General features: G+C 32.8%; 1 protein-coding gene and 1 long non-coding RNA gene across 3 annotated transcripts in view; one reads left to right on the top strand and one right to left on the bottom strand.

Annotated features, from left to right (window-relative positions):
* The window catches only part of LOC123715223 (alpha-2Da adrenergic receptor), a 161,181-nt gene that overhangs the window by 25,644 nt on the left and 107,598 nt on the right, over window positions 1-27,939 (bottom strand). The gene's annotated exons all lie outside the window — the stretch shown is intronic.
* Window positions 13,896-14,874, top strand: LOC123715239. 2 transcript variants are annotated; one of them, XR_006754409.1, is made up of 3 exons: window positions 13,896-13,937; window positions 14,013-14,125; window positions 14,597-14,874. It is a non-coding gene; the product is annotated as an uncharacterized LOC123715239 (long non-coding RNA). The 2 variants fall into 2 exon arrangements; XR_006754408.1 differs by having other exon boundaries at window positions 13,896-13,941.

The raw sequence follows: 27,939 nt of genomic DNA, 5'->3' as shown, positions 1-27,939 counted from the left end.
CGTTAAACGTTTATTTATGTGTTTGTTTTTTTTAATAAGGTCTTTCTTCGCCATTAATATTGTACATGAGATGGATAATTCAATGACAAATAACAGCACAATATATGATATGTCAAACTTGCTGCAATATGTCAAAATATTAACAATTTAATTATCTAAATAAAAATGAATGGCAAAATATGTTCCTAAGCTCAAAATTCGAAGATGGCTGAACCAATTTGAGTATTTTTTTAAATTATTCCTCGACTTGGAAGGTTTTTATGCAGAGAAAAATGGGAAAATTGAAAAAAAAAAATATTTTGACTTTACTTATTTTTTACTCCAGAAAAGTGAACAGTCTGTATGGGTATAGAAAAAATGTTCCATATGTTGGTACTAAAACGGTAGACTAACAAAAAAAATCACATTAAGGTGAAACAAAGTTCACCGGGGCAGCTAAATTGTTATAAAATTGTCATATTAATAACATATATGTCAGTTAGAGAATAACTAAAAATCTCCCGGATTTCCTTTCAATATCTAATCACCTTCCACCACCTTTTGAGAATAGTAGAAGTCTCTGGAATTTTTGGGAACATGATATAATAGTTTGATTGCTAAGGAGTACCTACCAATTTTTTCCTGTGTTACATGTTCCCTCCCACGGAGGTGATATCCAACTTAGTATAACAAAAATATATAAGAATATAGAACTATAAACTATTGCCTCATCGACTAACTTCGTGAAAATAGAAATATTGAGCGCGAAATATCCGAAGGACACGACAGATAACACGGTTTTATTAATATCTATTATTGTGTGTTATTGCTTCTCACTACGAGTTCATTTTATATTGGAAGCTTTCTTGGACCTTTTCTATTCATACGTATTTTATTGCAAATAGAAATGAAGACGTTAAACTAACCCTGAAATAAAAGAAAATAACGAACACTCAACCAAAATCTTCTAAAAGTCAAACAGTAAGTAACAAATTTCATAACATTTCATTATCAATTAATATAACTTTAATGACAATAATATTATAAATTATGAAACATATATACTATAATAAATTTAATATGCTATACTAGACTATAACATCTAGAGATCGTGGTAAAAATTGCAGTTTCTAAAACGTCAATTGTATTTAAATAACTATCGAACCCGACAGACGTTATCCTGAACACGTTTTAAATTAAAAAATCTCTTTTCGAATCCACTTTAAAAGTATGCATTAAAATCACCCCAGTTTAATTAAAAACAGAAGATTTATATATTTAAAGAAGATGAAAGACTATATTACGCAGTAGTACAATACAAAACCTCTATTTAAGCGGCTTTTAGAGCTAAAAGTCTATTCACGGTTAAACTAGTTAATATTTACTGCATTACTGCATCAAGGCTAGGTGCTTATTTTAATGACCATAGTGATGTTATTCAAAGCGTAGGGTCCGAGTGCTGCATAATATTTGTCCCGTCACTAAAAGCTTTGGTAATGGCAATTCATATTTCGAGGACAGTGTTTTTGCCACCCGCACTATCAGTGTTCAGGAGGAAAGTGATAAGCGTTGTTTTTAAAGTATTGTTGAGCGTGTGAATTGAACCTAATATGCTTTAATTGTTTAAATATACGCACCTACACAATACTAGGGCTTTTTGTTTGTTGTGGTAGTCTCTTTATCTGGTGGACCCAAGTCGTATCGGTATTATTTCGTATTGAAGCTGCTCCAATCACATCGCGTAGTAAAGAATACCTAAAAATGTAAGAGCTCCATGTAAAAGTTAGTTTAGTTATTTGCCTTGATCGAACAACTGATCATTATTTTTCATTTACAACATTGGATATTAAATTCTGCTTATCGTTGTTTATCTTGCTTTACAAATTGTTTGTACTTTCAAACTATTCGCGTTTAATAAAACTGAGGTAAAATGATTTTAATAAATTTGCTGAAAGGAGAAAACCATCAAATGTTTTTTCGTCACAAATCGTCACTTAGAAATTAAAAATTTATTCCTTCATTCAAAATACTCTCTCTGAGTACAGTTGTAATCCTATTAACAATAATGAATAAACTATAATACAACAAAATATCTTGCTAAATAATCATTTAGCAAGATTATTTATACAAATTGTTGATTAACAATTTGTATAAAACTATGGCGACGCCATCTTGCTAGAGACGTTTCGACGGAATTTTGAAATATGTGAATGTTTCATGTTTTGTTTAGATTCCATAATCACTAATAAATAACCTAGGTTATGTTAAAATTAAATTCTTCATATTATTTAGATAGCAATCAATAACTATTCACTTATCTTCTCTCAATTCAAGAGCCTCTTTATCGACGTTTATTCGCGAGAATGCTTGAGCTGTCTAAATCCCTTTGTAAATATATTGTGTATTATATTGAGCTTAATGATTTCTTTACAAATAGAGTATTTGTAAGAGAAGATCAATTGCAATTCATATTTAACGATGAATCCGGAAGAATTTATGAGAAAGAATTATTTTATTCGATGAGAAGTTTCAGCTGAATGCTTTGTCCTTTTCGGTATTGTAAAATTCTTTTTTCAAAATTCTAAAACGAATTCATTTCCTTCCTTATTGTTGTTCATAGACTATAGGCTTTTATATTTTTCTACAGAATTATAACATGAGAACACATGTCTATAGATAATATATACATTCATTTTATGGACGTTTTCAACACAACAAATACAACATAACTACTAAGTTCGCAGTGGGAACAACCGTGCCATAAGTCCTTGCAACCTTCCGTTAGCATAACACATGAGTTGAATACATGTTTTATATTTCTATACATTTTTTAAGTTACAAGAAACATTGCAATGACTGAAAGAAAACACTTTTTTACCGGCTTGAATCTATGTGCAAGTGTTTTCTTTCAATGTGTAAAAGCTATGTTAACAAAAGACAATACTAATTGCAATGAAATTCACGTACTGTCCTGTTCCAAAATGTATCGATTAAGCGTGCAATAGGCGTTAAGTTAAAAAAATATTTTCCTCAAGCCACGGTCTATCTGATTAAATTGAATCCGTGTCTGCACATAAATTTGATATAATCAGGAAATTGGTGAAAGAAAACGAATTAAATTAGATTATTTGAATATTTTTAGAATGTTTGAAGTATTTAAGTTTAAAAGTATTTATTTATAAACTAAATTCGGATTTATCTTTTCGGCCTTCATTTATCTCTTCCTCCTCCTCCTGATAATGGAAGTTTGTAGTTTAAAAAAAATTGCTATATCTGTTTCGTGATCATTTGATTTGTCTAATAGTCAATCATAAAAGTAGTGGATCAGCTTTCTGTGCCTGACAGACGCGGCCTTGTTGGATCTGAGACATGCTGGTTTCCTCACAATGTATATATTCACCATACATGCGACTGTAAAAAGCGTACAGCCTAGACTACAACCAATCAAGGATAATTTTCGTACGCAGAAGCCACTAGGCCAATAACGTTTGAAGGATGATAAAAATCATATTAGTTTGACACGACCCAATAGTCTTGTCTATAAGTCTGGATTAAAGATGTGGGAAAGGTTAATTTTTCACCAAATTTTAACTCAAAGAAGGGAAATGTCTCTCTTACTAGACAGGATCCGTAATTCTTACTAAATGTTTTGCTAAAAACAGTTAACTGAATCAATATTATAAGTAAACGTAAAACGAAACAGATTACCTCATAATTTTGGTGTAAAATCATATATTTCAACTATTTCCACGACTTGCGTTATAACGTGTTCAAAATAAAAAATCGCAGATCTACTTTTATTTTATGGGGTCAAAGGTACTTATGACGTCACGCCTCATTCTTACTGCGCAACCCTATAATGAATGTGACGTATGTAAATGTGGTCATTAGTGCAGCGAAACAAAGAATAATTAAAAGGAATAAAAAGCTAATTGTAGGTAATAAAAATAGGTTTATTTTTGTTTAACGCTCCCCCCTAAAGAATAAAGAATGCCTAAAAATTACCTTAACCCTAATAATTTATCAAATATATCTAAAAAATAAAATATATTTGTTACCCACATTTATCACAAAAAAATTACTGGCCAGTATGTAAAACTTACGATTTTTTTTATAACGAATGGTCGCATATGTTTTACTTACAACATATTAACATGCAAAAATCTAATGAACAACGTTCGTAAAGTTGGAACGCATAGACAAAACATCAGTCGCTTAGTTCTAATTTATTATTTAAGTTATTTTTACTTCCCGGAAAACATTGTTTTTCTGTGACGATATAAGTCTTTGAGATGTCTGTGAATGTGGTCATTAGTAGCGCGCGGTTGCAACTTGTTCCGCTAAAAGTACTTGTTATAACAGCCCTTTTAGTTGGATATATGAGTGCAAGTTACCTCCGTTACTTGGTGGTTTGAGACTTAGGTTTGACTACGAGAAAACAAACCACAATCAACAATGTATAAAATTACTGCCTCCAAGAGAGCAAAATGGATATTTTATAAAAAAAGGAGGTTTTGTTGTTCAAACGTTTTTTGAAATGTCTCTTTAAAATGTCAAAATGTAGAAAAATATAAAGACTTTCTGGCGACGTATACATTATTGTCCCACTACGGTTTGTAGTCACTGTATATTCTAGTTAGTGTCGGATTCGAATTCCAGATGGGTCTGGTTTAGTTTACCTTCTTCAAAGCGCAGGTGTTTTGGAAAAGCAAGTAGCTGCCAGATCCTCAGAAGAAATTTTTGTATTTTTAAATTAATTATTTAAATATTTTATTCAATTTCTATCTCGATATCTATTTGCTGTGGCCGAATCAACAAAAGCATTTTGAATTTCGAACTAAGATTTAGATAGAATAGAACAAGAAGGCGTGGGGTTACTATAACGATTTTTAATTCATAATTTTAATCAAGTAAAATAGCACCAGTGACCCATTATTCACTTAACACAAACCCTAAACAAAACTTTATGAAATTTGATTAAAATATAAAGCTCTAGCGAGCCATTTCATCCCGATATAATGGGATTACCATATAACTTTCATATCTTTGAATACATTCTAATAAGAGGAAAGCTGTATATACAAAGTGAAAGCCAAAAGTTGAATTATTTGATGTACGGATCTCACATAACCCAAATATAAAGGTTTATCTCGGTTATTTAAGTGATTAAATGAATATTAATATTGACTACAGCCATTTTAGGTCAAAACACCCATTTTGGTTAGGATTTTTTTTTTAATTGAGTAAACATACATAAATACTTGATTACTATAAAAATGGTTTGGCTACATTACAGATTATTGCTTTAATATTATAATTACTTAACAGGATTAAAAATAACTAGTTACAAACATGTCATGTGCTTAACGGCCTGTGTCAAGACTTGGTAACGTTGACATATGGTGTTGATTATGATTGAATTATCATAGTGAAAGTTCAGGATGGAATACGCAGCATCTCATTTTGCCTCCGGTAAATACTACCAAACTATAATACCACAGATTATTTATCAAACCAAGAGAGTGTTTACGAAAAATGTAGTATAAATCTATATATTATAACATATTACAGAAAAATTCTCGAAGACTTAGGCGAACAAAGTCAAATATAATTACTGAAATAAACTCAAAAATTATTTCTCGTATTATTAATCGTTTATAATAATAAATGTTATCGTTCTTTAAAAATATTAATATATGTATGAATTATACACTGATTGGCTACTTAATTCAAATAGTCAAGGTAAGTAATTAAAAACTTTTTTTAATAAATCAGAATTTTTAGTTTCTCTATTATACAACATAGCGAAACAATTTAAGGGTAAGATTCAAACGAGACTTAGCACCATACCGTTTGTGAAAAATGCACAGATTTTGACAGTCTTGCTTCTAAAATCTATTTTATTTAATACAAGCTAAGTACTGAGTAAAACAAATTTGCAACTCTTTTTTTGTACGTTTTAAATTTTTCTCTAAAATCCCTCCTCAGAGTTTAAGGAATAATATTAGTATATATATCAACGTATTGGATAGGGATCGCTATGTATGGCAAAAGGCAAAGATCGTGAGGACACCGGTATGTCTCTTACAAACAAATTTACACGCTGTTTCAGACATAGAAGGCTGATCACCTTATGAAATAAATCGAGCAAAGAAACGGTTGCAATCTGAGGCCAAGACCCATATAAGGTTGTAGCGCCACTGGATTATTTTTTTACGTATTTTAACTAAGAAAAAGAATATTATTTTTACCAGAACAAAAGACCTAATCGTCGAGTCACGGAGCAGGCAACATCTCGGGGGTCTCATTCGAAGTCTATACATTTGCTAGATGCCATCAACAATGTACGTGTCTTCGTTTGAAAGGATACTCAGAATAACAAAAGTTACCTTTCATAACTTGCTGAACGGTATGACGGGATAATACAGGGGCTGGAGTGTTAGCTACAGGCGGTAAGCGGTTTTTAAGATATTTTAATGATAAATAATCAATACAACCGGATTCACTATAATCATTTTAATAATCTTTATAATTGGTTAAACATTTTCAAGCCTTTTACTCATTTGCTAAGATATATTTTCTTACTGCTTATAGTGTAGTTTGCTACGTCGAGAAAAAAGAGCATATTTTTTAGCCATTTACACTAGCAGAAGATCTTAAGATTACATATTAGTTATGTTAAAAATTAAATTGTAGACAGAATAATATGCGAGAATTTATATATTATTTCCAACCTTGCGATAGGTTTTATGAAATCCAAAAAGTCAGTGTCATTTCCATAACATATTTTTTTTTACATGTGTCTTTACTACGACATCTCGACTACGATCTAGCCTAACTTAAGACTAATAAGTAATTTAAGTCTAACCTAATTTACTAAAAAGGATTGTTATCATAAGTAAGTGTCCAATAACGCTACTTATAGTCTCTATTAAAGAGAAGACACTCTGATTTTGTGTTCAATATATTTTTTTTTCATTCACTATTTAGCACTTAATATTAAAAGTACACTAACACTAATTCACTAGTTCAAATGGTTTTATCCTTTTCAATCTTCTCACTAGGCCAGTGTTGTCAAGGAGTTGAATAGCCTCGACATTCACGTGATGGTGGAGCCTATGTTCGTGTGCTCCAGCAGTCTTTTTTATTAATGTGGTGACGTCCTCTACATTAAGGTCCCGATGGAGGTCGTAATTGCGAATGTACCATTGGGAGCATTGACTATTCCCCTGAGCACTTTGTTTTGGAATCGTTGGATTACTTGGATATTACTATTACTGGTACAGCCCCACAGCTGGCAACCATAAGTCCATACAGGTGTCAGGACTTGTTTGTAGATCAATAATTTATTTTGTACTGATAACGTGGAATGCCTTCCGAGCAATCAGTACAATTTAGAGTAACGGAGATCCAACTCTTCGCGTTTCTTTTTAACATGGACCTTCCATCGGACTTTGGTGTCTAGCGTCATACCTAGATACTTAGCTGAATTTTGGAACGGCACTTTGACGTTATCAATATATACTGGCTGGTAATTTGATGTTTTGTTGGAAAAGTTTATGTGAACTGATTTAGTTTTATCCGCCATTTTTTGGTCCACAAGCCAACAATATTTATGGCTTTTTGTAATTTTACTACCGCTTCCTTTTCAGTAGCCGCCATTTCCATAACATACAAATATTTTTTTTACTCAATCACCGTGTGACTAAGGCTATGTTTCGTAATATTGAATAAAAATATGGTTACCATGGTATTATCTGCAGTCATATATATCCCGTATAAGATTAAAAGAGTTTTCAGAATTACAATAATAAAGACTCTCATCTTGCTTTATATTTTTATTTGTAAACTGTTTCTACCGCTGTCTCCTATTACTCAGAGCCAGCATAATACGCAGCGGAAGAAACTAATTTCTCAACGGAGATGGAAGTTTATTCGTTAAACTTAGCGGGACAGCGACGTAACGTGAATGCATTCTTGTTATTGTTTCTTAATACTATCATTCGGATTGGCTGCAGGAGGAAGTAAGATTGACTTTTATCCGACTCCGGGATACCAACTTTTGAATTATAGTACTGGTCATAAACGCCAGAAATTTAACTAACCCGGTGAGATAATAAAACGACAGACGAAACGATAGCACGTTTCGTTTCATTGTGATTGGTCAACAGCTCGTCTTGTTCAATATGCGTGGACACGTGACACGATGGCTCATCGATCACAGTCAAACGCACCGTCTTTTGTTTAAAATTTTTTCTATTCTATACCATTAACCAAGACCGATGTGACGCATTATTGAAATCTCTTTTCATATGTGACGATATCGTAAAACACCCGTCGAGAAACAACAAAGGCCAGAGACAACGGTTGGAAGATAGCTAATTATCAGAGGAAAAGTTCTGAGAAAATCACAAACTGCCTACTTTACCTACTTCCAACTTAACATGTATGTAGAAAGCAGCAGGAAAACATGTACCTATGAAAAGATTACTTACTTTGTAATTTAGAAGTTATCAAATAATTGCTTACAAATTCAAAAGACGGAAGAATTTAAAAAAGATATTTAAACAAAATCCACACAAACAATTAAGCCTCCAATAAAGAAGTGAAGAAAATAACTGCTAATAACAATATGCATATTACTAATATATCTTTCAAATAAAGATATTGTAAATACTATGGCAGACGCTTCTTTGGATTAAATCGACAACTCTAGTATATTTTCTGCTATACTGCAAAATATAGAACTAAAATCAAATTATCCTTATATCTGTGAAGAGCTCTCTGCAACGTCATATTATCTAACGCATTGTTTCATTGCAGATTGGCTGCAGCCAAGGGTTGTTCATACAAAACCTTATTTAGCTTATCAAGATCTGTGATGTCATTTTTATCAGGCGATCTCGTTTTTATGTCAAATTTTGTTTGAATCAAAGCGAAAAAACAGTTACATGGCATTAAATTAATTGTTATTTTAGAATTATTGTATTGTTTGAAGTAATAATAAATTTAAAATAGAAAATTTTCAAGCTTGGCCAATCTATGCAAGATAATCTATAAAGATTAGATTATGTAATTATAACTCAAAAAATTTTAAGGAAATATATGATGGCTATAAAGTCTTTCTCGTGAGACAACGTTCTTACTGATGAAATCTGCCAATAAAATGTTTTTAATTTTTGATACTGGAGAAGTTGGTGACGCACTCGTGATTTTTTTTATGTAATAGGGGGAATCGGGCAGGGGGCTCAGCTGATGTTAAGTGATACCGCCGCCCATAGATACTCAGATTGCCGGAACGCTCAGCTGTGATTCTAGCAGGATTAATACCAGAAATATGGAACGAATGTTCTGAAAAAATATACTTTTGTATTATCTTATAGATTTTACAAGTATAAAAGTGAAATAAATTGGTGTACGCCTGAGGTAAAAGTCGGAGGCGGTATATCATTTCAAACGAGCCTCTCGGGGGTAATAACTGAATCGGATAGCCCAAGATTAAAATAGTTATACCTCCTACCTGCCACGTAATTACTCTTAATTTAAATAAAACACTGATATTATCGGACTTAAACGAGTTAAAGATTAAGAAGCGATTAGTTATTATAAAAACGTTTAAGATCGTACGCAAATAAAATCGCAAACCATCCGTTATATGCATGGAAAATGGAATAGATAGAGCTTTATAATTGGATTGTAAAAAACTCAATTAAAGAAATTGATTAATAACTGCGCACGGGACTTTCTGTCTATGTGCGCATCTAACATTTCTTCGGACGGGGAAAGCAAACATCGTGAGGAAATCGGCTGTAGACCCAAAGATATACTTCACTAGTAGCAAAAACAAATGATCAAGAAACAGATACAGATATCTGAGGCTGTATTTAGTGGCCGATACACAATCTTATACTAGAATAATAAGTCCTGAGTACATATCTACAATATCTTCTTACCAGGAAGAAAGACACACAATATTATCAGCCGTAAGGATTTGGAGAAATTCTATTAGTTTCTAACAAAGAGAGGTTAGACTGATGCTAATACCTTGCCTCACGATAGTTATCAAAAACGCACTAAACACTATTATCAATTATAATTAACAAAAAGCATATATAAAAATTAAAATGTGTCTAACGTAACCCGAGTAAATCTCCACAATGACTCAACTAATAAATGTGACGGTCGGCAGAGAAAAAATATTTGGGATCACCCTCATCAAAAACTATTAAATTGAAATTATGTATTTCGAACACACGCCAATACAACAGATCAGGAGGTCTATTACGAAAAACGAACGCTTTCGAATTAAAGTCTTTAAATAAAGCACTTCGGCTCCGAAAATTGCACATGTATTTCGTTCCGGAACCATAGATTAGAAAAACATTTTTCATAATAGACCTCCTGAATCAAATAACGCCAGTAGCGTGGTCACATAATTTTTTATTCCGAGTAATATCCGCACAAAAGTACTTCAATATAAACAATCTTTACCTATTGTTATACCAAGGTTGTATAAAATAGTTTACTATAATCTGATCAGATCATAATAACTTGAAAGTTTGTTATGATAACAAGAGCTCGGAGTATTTTTATTTACGAAGAAATTCCGATAGCAGAAACCAACCGCGTAATAAAGCACATATTTTATCGACTTTCGTAAGCCCCAGAATTGAGCCGATTATGTACATCGTGGACCAGGCTTGGATTTACCACTTTGAGGCCCCGCAAAGTAGGGACGCCACGCCACTTATAGCTACGGATGGACGGTTTAATATTAATATTTAGGAAATAAATATAGCATATGTTACTCTGATATGTTAGCATTCAAACAGTCCTAGCCTGGTGTAGTTGCTGGTGAGACTCTCAATCCTGAATGTATATGTAATTAACCATAAGAGTATTTAAGCATTTAAACCCCCTTTCGAAAAATGAACAAATTTTCCGATAACGTACGATTTTAAATTATCTATGTTCTTCAAGTACAATATATAAGCACCATTAAAAGTATATTAGGCACTTTTAATGGTGCTTTGTTTCATGTTTCTAACATCAACACCAACTATGCGAAAATCTCAGTTTTGAATTGTGAATTCCGGCCATACAACGGCCACTATCGTCTCCTCCTTTACTTGTTTCAGCTATCGCGGAATATGCTTAAAATGAGTATTAAGAATATCCATAGCGCTAAATCACCTGCATCATGAGCACACCCCACATACATACCTTCACCTATATACCATTACTTATAAACCAACACACAACACAGCCGAATTAGGTTAGTTTACTGTGTTGAATAATTTTTAATGTAAATATTATGTATTGCATATTTGTCTATATTTTTAATGTTATTGTTTTTTGTTATATATAATTTATGTTAGTTAACACAACACCAAACCTTTGCAGTAAATAAACATGACTATCCAACTGCAACGTTAAACATAACACAGACTAGTTACGACTATATGTTTATAAATCACCGTTTTAGGGGCCCTTAGATATTTCAATACGCACCACATGTGTGTACCAACGGTACTGGCGAGAGATTTTCCAATATTCCTTTTCTTATTTCGTCTTAGTGGTTCTATCTTGCTTTTAGGTAGCATTCCCTTTTTAAGCAACATCGTGTATAAGTCTTATTTATGGCATAATGTTCTTTAAACAGCACAAAGCTTGGTAAAGCTTGATAAATGTGATTGATACATATACATTTTGGGATTTTTTTTAGCATTTTATAGTGACAAAAGCAAGTCACATTGATTAAGACAAGTAAGTTTTAGCATTATTTACTATCCTATATTGCATACGAACAAAATTAATGGGCTAAATTAATATAATAAGAAGATTTTTTTGCCTCAAAAAACCAAAGAAGCACCAAAAAAGTTGTTAACATGTTCTTGTTCCCTGTTTCTTTCTATAAGTATTTGACTATTACACTATAAAAATGGGGCAAAAACAGATTTTTATCACAATACCTTACGATATATATTAATAATATTCAATGGCGCTACAACCTTTTCTTTAGGTCTGTGCCTCAGATTTCTGTTTCTGTTTCATGATCATTTGTTAATCTAATAGGCAAGTAGATCACCCTTCTGTGCCTGACGCACGCTTTCGCCTTTTTGGATTTAAGGCAAGCCGGTTTCCTCACGATTTTTTCCTTCACCATTCGAGCGAATGTTAAAATGCGCACATAGAAAAAGAAAGTCCATTGGTGCACAGCCACGGATTGAACCTACAACCTCAGGGATGAGAGTCGCACGCTGAAACCACTAGGCCGACACTGCTCATACATTACTTCGTGCAATTACTTTACGTCTTACGAATATCATTTAGTAGTAGTATCTTTTTAAGTTGTTGTTTGACTAAATTGAAATTTGGACTAAAACAATGTTTAAAAAATCAATGGCGCTACACAGTTTTTAGGTCTGGGCCTCAAATTTACGTATCTGTTTCATGATCATTTGTAAATTGAATAGGCAAGAAGGTGATCAGCCTTCTGTGCCTGACGCACGCCGTCGACTATTTGGGTCTAAGGCAAGTCGGTTTCCTCACAATGTTTTCCTTCACCGTTCGAGCTAATGTTAAATGCGCACATAGAAAGAAAATCCATTGGTGCACAGCCGGGGATCGAAGCTACGACCTCAGGCATGTGCGCTACATGCTGAAGCCACTAGGCCAACACTGCACTCACAGACAAAACAATGTTTAAACTGATTATAAATATAAAGCGATGTAGGAGATGTGGAATCTGACAAAACTCACGCCAGAGTTATAAAAGATTAAAATGTGAACTTTTATAACTGAAATTATCATGATTCATATGGCCTTCTCTTTTTCACGTGGTTTCTTTTTTTCCTGACCCATTGTTTCTGTCTAAGTAATTGTATCGTATGTGAATTTGCACTTCTTGCGCTCTCCTCATCTAATTTAGCATTTGTATCAATGGTTACTTGGAAGAGCTTGCATGAAAGCTATAAGCCGCCAGTTGCCCTTCCTTTTATTTAACTATTTCAATTGTACTGTATTTCTGTATTAATGCAACGAAGTGTTAATAAATAGAAAGTAATTATCATGTTTTAAAACCGTTGTTAGTATTCGTATGTGTTTATAAGGGTTATTGTCTATGTTGGACAGTCGCCAGCCACCTGTAGCTCTAGTATTAATGGTTTAAACTGTGATCACCCTTTCTAATCAAAAGATTTAATATACCTATATCAGTTTTGCTATGATTTATGACATAGACACAACATATTAAACGGGCAAGAAGCTCGTCTATCGCCTATCCTTAGTCGGAACTCCAAATCATAAAAAAAAATTTGCTGCTACAATACAAAACTACGTCAAATCTTGTGTATAGGGAAGTTCTAAGACACTTAACTTCTACAAATAAATCTCTTCTCTAATATTATAGAAGAAAGTTTTGCATCTTGAATTTTTGTTTTTATTTTTACCAATTTATCAATCATATCATAGCAATCTAAAATTCAACAACCTAAACTGATTAAATATCTTTCATTACCTACTTGAAATCAACATTTTTTTAAATACCTGTAGAGTATTTTTAAATTTACTAATGTTGAACATTCTACGTAATTGATGTTACGAATTTATAAATGTATTATATATGTATTAATTTTAAAGTAAAATACTGTATAATGATTAGATTATGAATGTGAGTGGAAAGGAATAAAGGAAGTTATAAAAATTAAGTAAAGTAAAGCTTTTATGGTAACTAAAATATATCTATTTAGTCTGGCCATAAATACTGTTTGTTACAATTGAAAACAAAAACAACAAACAACATATTACATTTGAATTTGGAATTTGTTATTTTTATATGGTTGCGCATTGAGTTTTCTCATTTTGGCGCCAATACATTGTATAATATTTTGCGATATTGAAATGGAGTGTGGTGATAAAGAGAGCCGAATCGCTGTGAATGTTGCGCATTACACAAAGTAGGTAAGCAATTTTTAAAACTCTCCATACGCTTGGTATAATAAAATGTAATGTAAATACCGGGATATTTATAGGTAAAATTAGTCCTCCTCTCCGACCATCCACTTAGTGTTCGTACGAAAAAGGTCAAAGCAGTAAGGGAAAGAATACGAAGAAATCGTATCCGAAAGAAAAAAAAAATAATTTGGTAAGATAAAGATAGCACCTAGAACCAAGTCGCGTATTTTAAAAGATGACTCAGGACTTGTTGCCTATAAGAGACGTACTGGTCATTTCTTAACTGATAATTAAAAAAAGTATAGGGTGTAAGTAGGTAAAATCAAAACAACTACTGAAGCGGCACGCAAACGTAGGTCACAGAAAAAAATTGTTTACGAATGAGCAAATTATTACAATTGAGCACTTTAACAAACAATATGACCGTATTTATGCTCAAAGCTCTAAGGAAGCTTCTCAATTAGTCGATAGAGTGCAACGTGGGCACTATCCGACTTCAGTAATGGTTCGGTGGAGTATTAGCTATGAAGGAGTGACTGAGCCATACTTTTATGAAAAAGGCATGAAAACATCGGCATAATACACTTATGGTGTAGGTACCATTTTTGATAAGGTAGTTAAGCCTCTTAACAAGTTCAATAACCAAGAATGGTCCTTCCAGCAAGACTCGGCGCCGGGTCATATAGCTCGGTCTACGCAGTCTTGGTTGGAAACGAACGTTTCTGATTTCGTCAGAGCTGAAGACTGGCCGTCGTCTAGATCTTAATCTGCTATGATTATGGTTTATGGTCAGTTTTAGAGACTGGTTGCTCTAAACGCCATGATAAATTGGAGTCCCTAATACAATCCGTAGGCTTGGCAGTGAAGAATTTTCCCATGAAAAGAATGTGAGCTTCTATTGATATCTGGCCTCAACGTTTTAAGGACTGTATTGCAGTCACTTCGAATAAGCTTTTATATTTTTAATTGATTTATATTTATGTATTAAACTAATACAATGTAAAAGTAATGAAGGTTATTTGCATTAGAATTTTTTATACTTTGTTTCATTTATGTCTAGACTAGGTATAGTCCGTCTTAGTAGACATTCCACTACCACGATATCCGTATCTACGCGAGTGAAACCGCGAGGCATTGCTAGTATATATATAAATGTCCAGCCTTTGCTTGACAGCTCTACGTCAATCATAGGCCCTGGTGCTGTCATAGTGCGCATCAATACGTTCTCAATCTGACCATTTCACAGTTCATTGTTCACAAGGTCCTTCATTAAAATCCTTATTACTATGAAGTAAATTTACGGGCGACACGTGATTAAAATAAATGAGAATGTGTATGTAGTTTTTAAAAACACATACACTTTTTTTAACACGTTGTCAAAAAAAGAGAACGTAAAGAACAAAATGTAATAAAAAAGGTATTTTGAAACTAACATAATAAATGCAAAAATAGTAATTTTCAAAGCGAAACAATGTTAGATTTTATTATGCAAGAGTGTCGCCGCTCATTTTATAAAGCCTCCACACCTGAGCACGAATACGACCATAAAACATGTAGACAAGGCTTTTTATACACGAGCGTTTTCAACGTTTGTGTATGAACTGAAAACTTATTACCACCTTGGCTCGATTAAACAAGAAAATTACAAGTAATTGATCTTATAAGGCAAGTATGTGTAGCCTATACCATATATGACACCGATTTTTGGGTCATAAGATCTAACATTTCTTGACGTTGATTTCTATTATCAATTGTCTATTGTAAGTGCTTTTATACGGTCTGTATAATAATTTATTGGTGCACCGGTGACGCGCAGACGACCCTGGTCAAGCTTCTAGCTGCTCTTTTTGGCAGAAATAAATAAAGCGCTCTCGTATAATTCGCCTTGTTTCAGCAAACTTCGTAATTCATCATTTTAATAAATTAACCTTGACTAGCTGTTGTCTGTGACCACACCCACTTTGCAAGTTAACTCTTCATGCGATTAAATTAGTTCTATGAGTTCAGAAACATACACAAGTATACTTATACAATACATTTTTAAACTAATGTTTAATGAATCCACTTCTGTGCTTTATTATTTAGGCACATGGCGTACCTGGAGTGTCTGGTTTTAATTTTATATGAGCTTGAAGGTAGCGCCATTGAATTATTCAATATGTTCTGTCACTTATAAACGTGCAAAGTTGTTAAAACGTACAACTATATTGCCAGCAACAGCAAGCTTCGATTATCATTTAAATGTAACTCAACTTGTATGTCACCCTGATTTGTTGAACCAAGAACATACTACTTATTCGTTATTTTATTTTTAAACCATAACCATACAAACTTGACCTTCACTTTTCCTTTTAAATCTCTTCAGTTTAAGTGAGTAAACATTTTCAAAATTCCCTTTTCCATATGCATGTTTAATTGGAGTAAAAAACACACGCTGAACCGTGGTAAATTACAAAGGGCGGTATTTCTTTGCCGTGTAAACTGCAAACACAATTTTAAGAATATATTAGAATCAGTAATTCCGTTGGTCTTAACTGCTTGGCCTTTGTGGATGGAATTACAGGTGAAATAGGTGAGAGTGGTATATTTACGGCATTATTTACCTTCTCAACCTAGACATTATTTTATTCTCACCGGTTGTTATATAATTTTTCATTGAATGATGGAAATACGAACTTTGTATATAGATTCGGATTCAGACGAAGAATATAATAGAATATAATAGATTTAGAAACAAAAATTAGTAGTGATATAAGTTAGAACACAGATTCTTTTTACACATTTTTAGAGTGACTTTTACTGAATTTTATATCTATTTCGTTATAAAAAAAATTATTCACAATTACGTGATAAGCCTTCTATGCTTGACCTGACTTTTATGTTTGAAACATGCCTATTCTTCACCATGTCACTTGAGAATATAGAAAAATTGTATCAAATAGCCAACTAAACATCACAAGGCCATTTCTGCTCTCGGGATTTATAGAGAAACTATTACAATAAAAGGATGGCTTTATTATAGTAAAAAGTGTTTTATAAATATATATATACTACTTTCACCTACCATTTATAATGCATTTACTGCTAAACCATCTATATTTTTCTATTCAAACTTCCTCACGGTCTAGATTAGCCGGCCACAAAAAGCTTTAGTTCGTTTTAAAAAGCTTAAAAATTCAATATAAACTGACATGGAGCCACGGCTAGATCCTTTGCGGCTAAGCCAAGCTAAGCCGATTGTGTCTTGCCGCAATCCTTAGACATTTTATTCCAATTGTAATTGCATATAAGATGCACTTTGTGCGAATGTTTGTTATAGCTCCCGGGTTCTTAATGCAAAAGCTTAGTACGGTTTTGCGTTTTAAGTAATATAGAGCTTTTTATAAAAATATCGTTTTACGGTGAAATATTGTCTAATCTTGTACATGAGTTGGAAGTTGCAACAACAGCAATAAGGAAAATCAATTATATTAGTATAAAATTGCTGTATATTAAGACAATGTGTAAACCTTGTTGGTAGAAAGCGTGTCACGTTCGGATGTGTACTAATAGATATCAATGGTTGGACGGTGAAGGAAAACATCTTCAAAAACCGGCATTTTTTGTCACAGTAGGAAGTTCTTAATACTAGCCTTTTTGAGAAATAACAATTAAAATGACGTAGAAATAACATAGATTTTTTTACGACGTACATCATATTTATAAAAAGTACGAAGATGTCAAACGTCATGTACAAAATGTCAAGCTAAGTTATTATAATTATGCACAGTAATTCAACAAATATTCGGTCACAACTTCCCAATAACAAAAAGCGAACTCATATCATCATTGTTGCAAGTTATTCGGGAGAGCGCGCCTTGAATCTGGCAACAACACAGAATTGTACGGCATGTTGGTGGAATTTTAAACAGTGTGTCATAACAGACCGCATCAGTGCATGAATAAAACCAGTGTTGCCAACTTTCGGCGGCGTTTTGCCAAGTAACTCGTCAAAAAGTTCTTATTCAACAGGATATTCTTTATTTTGTATTGAGTTAACAGAATTGTGCTTTATTGGAACAGCGTAAAGTTTTAATAAAGTAACATTCGTGTTGGTTAAAGGAAAACTACATTTTGCTCCAAGTATCGCAGAGATAAATTGTATTGATTGTTTATACAACTGAAAATGGATTTTTGTGCAAAATTTAGTTTAACTTTTTATTTTAAATTTTGTCTGCCAAGAAGCCCTGTGCAGTTATGAATTTGAAAATTTCGGCATTTATCTTATTTGAAGTATAGGGTATGACATGAATATTTGATAGTTTGTAGAACAAAGAAAAAATGCCTGTATTATTAAAAAACGAAAACAGGCTGTGATTATGTTAATGGACAATGTCCATTATAAACACAGCCTGCCACTTAGTCAGTGTTGGAATTAAGGTGTAAATGTTCAGATTGGGGGTATTTGTAAAATAGATATGTAAGTAGTACATAAGTATAGAACTAAGATTTTTTGTGTGTAGAATACGATTAATATCATATTAAAAAATTAAAACTGTAACTGGAGGCTAAGATAAAAAATAGGTATATGATCATGAAGAAATTATAAAAAGACACAAATTTCCTTCTAAATATTAATATGTGAATATAATAGTTATATAAGAGCAAGTTTGACCATAAAAATCTCTTATCAAACGCTTAACATGTATTTTGGATCCAAATGAACAAGACTTATAATAAAAAAATATAAATGTTAATGTGTTTTCAAAAGCAAAGTACATTAAGCGGAAGTACGGAAGGATTATACACATTAAAAACTTTTTTTAATAACTTACACAAGACTTGTAATTTAACAGAGTATCATAAAATTGAATTTGTATTGTATATATAGGAAAAGATATTCTTTTTTACAATGCTTAGTGTGCAATAAAGAGACACAAACTGCCTACCTGTAGCGTAGATTCTTGGATTTGCGCCAAAACGACGATCAACTACTACTTTAGAGGACTTTACTCTAAACATGTTTAGTAGTGATGATATATTTTAAAATGTATAAACTTACGTAAACTGTTTTTTAGGTTATTTAGAACAAGCTCTATATTAGTTAATCTTTTTCACGGCCTAGACAAAACTTTGCAGACGAGAAAAATTTGGACTTTACTTGAAACGAAAATAACTATAAACAGTGTATATGTTTTTATATGTATATTTTAAATTATAATAACTAAAACAATGTGAATTAAACGCCATTTAATGATTCATTAATTAAAAGGTAACCAAAATTAATATTACACTAACTAGCGTGTTTATATTAGTATGATAGTACTATATTTGGGACTTATTGATTAAAATTGTTTTCGTTTAGAGAATAGAGACGAGCTATCCATACTTGCAATTGCAAAAACTTCGGTGTATAGCCAATACATTGTATCTTTAAAATATATCTTAATATTTTTTTTTTCATAAAATGTAGAACAAAATAGCTGTATTTCGGCAGCGAACAAACGTAAGGGCTAGACGATCTGAAGTGGGCCTAAGAGCTATTCCAAAAGCTCTCAAGAGTCTGCGAGCGATGAAAACCACGATTGTCTGCGTTCCAGTATTTACGGCTTACGTTCATATATTCTAGTTAAATGTACCTCATTGTAAAGCAGTTATAAACTGTAATGCAAAATCACTACTAATTACTTAACTATAACAATTTACTTTTCATTAATTTTCAAATTCAAAATCATTTATTCATATTGTGTTAATGTACAGTTATGAAGGTCTAAAACAGAAATGTATATAAAATGCTTCAAATTTTACATTTACTGCCAGTTCTCAAATCAATGGCGTAGATGGAAGAGAAGAACTGGCAATAAACTCTCCGCCACTCTTTTAAATCGCCAAGTTTTTGTTTTACACAACGTTTGTAAGGAGCTGCAACCATTACACTATGTTCTACGTGACATATTAAGTAATTAATAATAATAAAATAAATTAAAAACAAAGATTTGTCCTCTATCAGCGGGAGGCATGGTGAAATAATGCCTAGTATATAATCTAACTACTACTGTGATTACGTTACAAACGTGTTCCAATATACTAGTAGTTCCAATAAAAAAATATCACACTGTAATATATGTCAGAATAATATGATGAACATAAGAGAAGAAATAGAGATGCGAGTTGAATTTGAAAACCAGTATTTTTCAATAACTTTGCTGTTGTGTATTTTATTTGTCCTACCCCAGTAGTGTTACACATTCCAATTAACATACGTTTGACCTACTATAACGACAGTCAAATTAGCTGTTTTTTAGGTACGCTTGGTTATTACAACTAAAATTTGTTTCTTCTTCTTTTAGTACCTCTCCTTTACTAAAGATTAGCCAGTAGCCGTCAGTCATGTATCCTGTTCATTCTTAGACTTTTTCATGATTACTTAATACTTGGGAAAATATTGAGCAGTGGTTTCCCGTTACCATTTAAGAAATTAGCTATATCCACCCAAGGTCGCTGTACTAATCCGTTGCCGGATCATATGTGTGCTTATACCGCCACTGGTAGGTCGTCAGAGCCGTCCGTAATTTGGTGAGATTGACAATTGGGCCGGGCATGATGTTAGTTCCTTAGTGCCTTTCTAGCGTAGGCGAGTATTTGGACCATAGATTTGACACCAATTGTAAATAATTTAACTTTGACATTATTTTATGTTCTTAATAAGACATTGTAAAAATTTATATGATATTTGCGTGCCTATTTATTGATCGCTGATTGTGCGGATATTTGTCATTGATCAGTCTAACCACTGTACCACAATCTTGGCAAATAAGCGATTGTTATTATTATTACTTCCCAAAATTAGTTTGGCCCTACGAAAACAAACCAATTCTAGTAATACTCGGTTTTCATTTAAAAACATGCGATCGAAAAAAGCGATAAGCAATACGTCTATTTGTACTAACAAATATTAATAAATGATTTATTGAACGTTACGCTCACAAAAATTAAATTTACCTAAAAGCATCAATTCATTCATTCATAAATTATACCTGAGTGAATTATAATTATATTCATATTGAAGGTCATTCTAGTGACTTATCAAAGAGATTATGATCACATAATAAATCGAATTAAAATGTTTAACTATGCTTGACCAAACAATTAGGTTAGAGCGGTTTTAATATATTTTTAGCTCCTGTGAAAACGGTTTTATGGGACTATAACACTTGCATAGCTTCTAATCGAATAACGTGTTTAAAGGGTTCAAACGTTTGAAGGTTTTAGACCTTAAGTATTTTCTATTTACTAACGAACAATATTTGTAGGTCGGCGCGTTAGATTCTTAGCATTGGAAAAACTAAAAACATAGTTAACTAAGGATTTGTATTAGTCATGTTTCGCATGTAGAATGTCTTACACGTTTTATGGCTCTTACCATTTATAGTTTAAAGGACATTCATAACGACAGATGTGGACAAAAGATGTCAAGAAAATACTGAAATAAACATCTATGTATGTCACAATTGGTCTTGGATCTTTAGTGGTTTATTGTTTGTAATGTAGAAGAACAAAAGACAATGATTCAAAATTCAGTTCTGGTCTATACAGTGTAAAAATGGGCCAACCCATTAACTTCCGTCAAAACTTACTACATATTAAAATATTTACATATTATTTTACATTTCAATTAAAAGCGTGCTCGTTAAGTAAAACGCTTTTAGTTTGTATTTCAAACGCAAACTGAGGCCGTTTATTTTTTAAAAGCCCCACACTTTAATAGTTTCACCTCGAATTTAATCTTTAGTTCTTGGGTATAAATAAAAGTTTCAGGGTGCCAGGTCAGGACTGTATGGCGGATGACTCATTATCTCGACACCTGTCAAATTCAAATATTCAACAGTCTATGCGAAGGAGTTTCTGGTCGCCGGTTAAAGTATGGGGAATCCATCTGGTACAAAGGTTCCTGACGCCTAAATGTTCATGAAATATTTTTTTAAACTTGACTCATACCTACGCCTAGGCTTGGTCGTTTCTGCTGATAGGTCACTCTCTTATCTTCCTCTATCATGCGTCGCACAGCACTGATGTTATCTTCAGTAGTGACTGTTAAAGAACGTCCTTCACGCGGATCATTATTGAGATTGCTACATCTACGCTTAAACTCGTTAAACCAATTGTAAATTGGTGGCCAATTGGCACGAGATGGGGCTTCATTAAGAAATGCTAATTGCAGCCTATCATAGCCTTGCAGTTAAATAAGCACACAACGAAAGTCATAATAAATAATTGACCGAAAACTTTCTTGCATTAGGTTCATTTTCACGTGTAACAAGAGTTTTAGATTTGCCGCCAATTCACAAAAACAAATGACAAATGAATGCAATACACTTTACATTAGGTTACAAAAGAGTTCTAAAATTGAAATTCAAAAAATTTTCATTAGCAATGTTTCTAACTGGCCCGTTCTAAATATTTTCAGTGTTACCCACGTATACGACGCTAAAAAGTTAAATCCAACATTAACATTCTTGGGAAAGCGGTATTTGTTATTTCGAGTAAGTAGGAATGGAAAATGCGTCTGCTTCGTTCATTTTTAATAAGTCAGTCTTTTGTTTTAAACCGTAAGACTTTTGTGGGGAATCAAATGTATTTTATCCAACGCGGCAATAATGTCTGGTGAAGTTGTGCGCAGCTTGGAAGACTTTCCCAAAACTTGTTTTTTAAAGGCCTAAAAAAATTATAAAGGAAAGTGACATTTTAGTGCTTGATTTAAAACAAATGATGTACCACGCTGGCGGCCATATTTTTTATGAACATCAGCTGTTGACCCAGTTTTATGGCAACCATAAAAACAACTGCATATCAAAACGAAACATAGTTCATAAATATGCCTTTTGGGCACCGTCTTATCTGCGAAAACTATGGTAATATTATACAAATGCTGGGAAATTTTTACCAACATTTTCCCTTATCTGAAAAGTGCCGCTCAGGGAACCCGATCAAACGACCTACGTCTATGTTTTATTGTTCTGATGAATATTTATGCTGTGGGATTGTTTTTTTATCGTGTGAATTTCGAAAATCGAACAAAATTGACAGCATACGAACGCATGAACCGTCGAATGAACGTTTTAACATATTTCAAATTGAATCCATTTTCAGCGAAATTCTGTAAATGTGAATCGACACATAGTATCTTTTTTCAATCTGTAAAATTTGAATGCCGGTGTATGAAAACCAAAAAGTATTTTTTGCATGATTCCTATTAATTTCGCTTTGACGTGATGATTATTTATATGTATTATTTTTTCTTTTTAGGTAATATTATAAACCTGTATTGTTATATAAATCTATTTTATGATTTTTCCCGCCTCTTTATAGTTACACAGAGGACTTAGGCTTGATTTGTGAGCACAGAAAACTAGGAATGAAAAATGCCAATAACGAAATATGCTTGAGATCCTTCAAATACAATTCGATGTTTATCTCAAGTTACAAAGGCTGTCTCTTAAACTTATTTACATCATCATTCATTACAAATGAAGGTACTCAAAAGGGAGAACTTAAATTCATTTTAGTGAAACTGATATTCAGTGAATAGTATCAAATAGATGTGTCAATACATTTCGTTTCGGAAAGGTAAATAAAGGTAAAAACGCGTTTCAATGAAAACACGATAAGTGCTTAAGGTACATATAACCTTATTTCGTATGCCAATACGATTATGTACAACTAGATTCTGCTTCTGCTTCTGACTTTAGTTTGGATATTCCTTCGAATCGGATGGTTCTTGGGCTTTTTAAGTTGGTTAAATATTTCCTGACCATACATCCTTTGGCATTACCATATCTTTCGGTAGTATATTGTATATGTATCCTTTCCTATACATACGCACAAATGTATGTAGGGAAGCACCATTTACGCGTGTCTTGTGATCATCCTGAACACTGCATTACTTTTTTATATTATGACAGAATACCTTTATGCCAGTTTAAATTAAAAGGTTTGAAAACTACACACGAGAAAAAATGAACAAATGATGTATTTGTTCATTATATATATATATAACAGGAAAGGAAAAGCTGGTTAAAAACAAGCATATTACATCTTTATATTAATATTGATAATGAAAGAAGATAATACATTATAATACAACAAAGGATAATGCAAAAGGCCAATGAATTACTTTTTCTTATTTTCCTTATTTGTAATAATGTATATGATTAATTTAAATCTTGTATTGACAGATTTTCTGTATAGTTTTAAGTTACTTTAAAGTAACATAAGGAAATAAATAATTAATATCTGTAATATCCAATGACTCTTTAGTACACAAATTTATGGATGCAATGGAAATTATTTATTGTTTTGTTAATACGTTACTATCTCTCTTTATTAGCATCTCAAATTAAACACACCCAAACGTGACGAATTCTTATTTCCATTTCTATGTAACAGACTTTAAATAGCGGTATGGTAAATGCCAATTATTTATTTATCAACACTTCGTTACAAATTACAATGGCGGCCTTATCGCTTTCGAGCGATCTCTTCCAGGCAACCACTGTGAGTAAAGAAAAAAAAGTATTAAATTACATACGATAGGAAAGAAGTGCCAAAATACATGTTATACACAGTTATTAAGACAAAACTAAACAGGAAACAAAAAAAAACTAACTAAACTAAAAAGATGATACATTAAAAATTTATGTCATGATAGTAGGACTGACTAACAATCATCTTAGTAGTTATAATAATGTTGCATATCTCAACATCATTATCTCTTCTCATAATATTATATGATACTAGCTGCCCCCGCGAACTTCGTTTCTCCTTAATGTGGTTTTAGTTAGCCTTAATACAGTGACACGATAGAATAATTTCACTGTATTATCGTCACTATAATTTGAATTTGATTTACACTTCGGTCTAAGTTACACGTGGTTGGCTATGCTAACACCAAAAATTAAAAAATTAGAAATTATTGAATTTTACGGTATTTCGTTTACTAAAAAATAAATTTAATTTATACTTTAGCCTCAATAACACGTGGTAATCATGATATTGAATTGTAGCTTATATGACACGTTTGTCGGTTTACCATAGCAGTGCCTATCTATTGATTACTTATTCAAGCCAGTCGAAAAGTATCGACATCTGTTAGAATCTTTTGGAGTTAACAGATAATTGTGACTGTCAATTAATTATAGACAAATAATTTGCAATAAAATAAAATTGCAACTATAATTAAAGATCTAAGCTATCCTATCTCTTAAGTTGGACCAGACTGCTCACGGTGTGCCAATTTAATTTAAATTCGGTTAAGTAGTTTAGGAGTCCATCGCGGACAAACATCGTGACAGGAGATTTATATATATTAAGATAAGATAAACATGTTCATTAACTATACATTATTCTCCATTCTTATTATTTTAGTTTAATATGGATATTACTGTAGAAACTATGTTTATCATGTTAAGTTACAACTATGTGTACAAGTTGAGCTTCAGAATATTTCATGATATCCAAAGTCGTGAACCGTAAGTACCGTGAACCGTGAAAAGTATGTAACAAATGCAGTTTCATTGGTATTTTAACCTGTTTATAAAATAATATTCTATATTAATATCTTGTAACTTTTAGCAAAGATTACAAACTTCTTAAGCCTTCTCTCTGATTTGAAGCCACACTCCGCCCTCTTGGGTTGAGGAAATGAATAATTATTTCGTTTGAGTGGGGGAATTACTTCTTCTGTGAAGTAAGTATAACGCAACAGCTCGTTTCTGGTGTGTGTCCATGGCGGTTTGGGACTCAACTGATCGTTTAACCGCCCGTCTTGCAACCGCCAAATTTGCGAGCGATAATCGCATCCGGCGGCAGCGTAACCGCACAAAACTCCGGTCACGTGAGTTTTGAAAAAAAAAAACTCCATTCCTGGCGGAATGGAGTTTTTCACGGCGGGTGCGGGTGAAAACCCCTTCGTGAGTCCTTAGCGTTAACCTGCTCAGTATTGGCTCCCGCCGAACGATGTCTATCGCCCACAACATTCATGTCCGGACAACACATGCACAAGACGATTCACGACGACACACATGGAAATTCTAATAGCACGTATGCAATACCCTTGACTTATATTTTACCAAAATGTTTTTTTTTATCAATTTGATTTACTGACAGACTTTATTTGTGGAAGGTTTTAATTCAAAATTGACTTAATTCATTAAAAGGCAATATTATTGACAACTATTAAAAATCCCATACGAAAAATATTATATTGAAAAGCAGACCTTGGTTTCCAAACCAATTAGCAAATAAAATGAAAATTCATAAAACGATACAGTCCGGATTAAAAAAGACTATAGCACTTAGCTGATTTAAGTTGAACCATTATATAATAAATTCCCCGTTTTTTAACCGATTTTTCTGATTCGAAGTTCTTTTCGGAGACCAAGACACATTTTTGGACGCAGAGCCAGCGGTGTGAGTGATTGCGTGTGACATAAAATTACGCGGTATTTCCGTACGTGAACAGTTAGACTTTATTGCAACACACAACTCATAGCTACATGAATATGACATAACTGTTAGGTACTTAAATAACCGATTAAAGAAATGTCCAATATATTATAATAATAGTTTTGACTCAAATAATAAAAAGGAAGGAAGGAAAAGCGGACTTAACATTAATAAATATATGCCGTCAACGTATGAGTTCCTGCATAAGTGACTACTATATTTCGTTGTATAGTGATAAAGTGGCACAACAGCCTCCTGTGCCTGACCCACATCATCACACGAGCAAATAGATAAATAAAAAGCGTGAACCAATCGGTCAGGTTTAAGAAGTGTACGCTTAAATCATATAATAGTTTTACGTTGTATAAACAAAAATTTACAAAAGCATAATTGTTCAGTGGCCTTTCAAAAACAGTACAAATTATTCTACGCAACAAACGAAACTAAACAATTACAGTTAAAACTACGGTACAGTTAAATTGAACTGTTTCACTAAGCTCTAACAACCACTACTTGTTGGGTTAATGTTGTTAAAAACTATTAACATTTCATAGATAATTTTCATAATAGAAGGTGCTTTAAATGAAAACTATTATAATTGGATTCTAGAACAATTATAATTGGACTTGAATGTGGGTATGCTTAGTTGGTAAACTGATATTTCAAAATCCATTATATACCTTTATTTATAGAATAACACGCAAACGGCTCGGCGGATGTTAAGTGATACCGCCGCTGGAAATTCTCAATCTCATAGGCTTTTTGAGAATTGGTACAGTCTTTTCTTAAAGGAGCCTAGTTAGAATTGGTTTAGAAATATTTCATTCGGTTTCCAAATATTTTTTTTTATTTTTTTGTTTACAGTTTGTGCACAGTATACAGTACATTTAAAATAATTGATTAAAAGAAGGGCCACTGGCAGCCTATCGCTTTCGAGCGATCTCTTCCAACCAACCACAAGCAGTGGTGGCGGCAATAAAACCGTTTCTTTCATTGTTCGGTTTATGCCGAAATGTAAAACTTTAATTGAATGATGATTACATACAGTACGTATTAGCCTAGAAGAGAATCAAAACAAAACAAATACACATTACGTTTAATTATAATTGATCAATACTATATCTAGTCCAAGCCCAAACACGCCACACGATCCATTTTTCCATTTGACAAATGCAATCAAAGGAAATGCCGTCGTCTTTTGTTTTTCTCCTAGTCCGTGCCTCATTGATTTTAAATCGAACCCAACAGGTAGAGTCAAAAGCCCACGCTAGTTACAAATAGGCTAGGCCCATTAATCTAAGGAGGGTACTTAGCGGTCAAGCTGTCATTGGACCCTCGTAACCACGCGGTCTTAAGACGTTGACTTATTTACCACCAAAATAGTAGGCAACAATTTGTACCAGATTTGTGTAGCAAATCGCTCTAAATGTAACTCAATATAGGTTTCAGCGGTTTATATTGTTTGTTATACGGATATTGATAGCATTTACTTGCTGGCTATGACTTTGATTTGTTGCCAAC

This window comes from Pieris brassicae, chromosome 1, assembly GCF_905147105.1.
Source record: "Pieris brassicae chromosome 1, ilPieBrab1.1, whole genome shotgun sequence".
In the NCBI taxonomy this organism is placed as follows: Eukaryota; Metazoa; Arthropoda; class Insecta; order Lepidoptera; family Pieridae; genus Pieris; species Pieris brassicae.
This window is presented reverse-complemented; position numbering and strand designations above follow the sequence as displayed.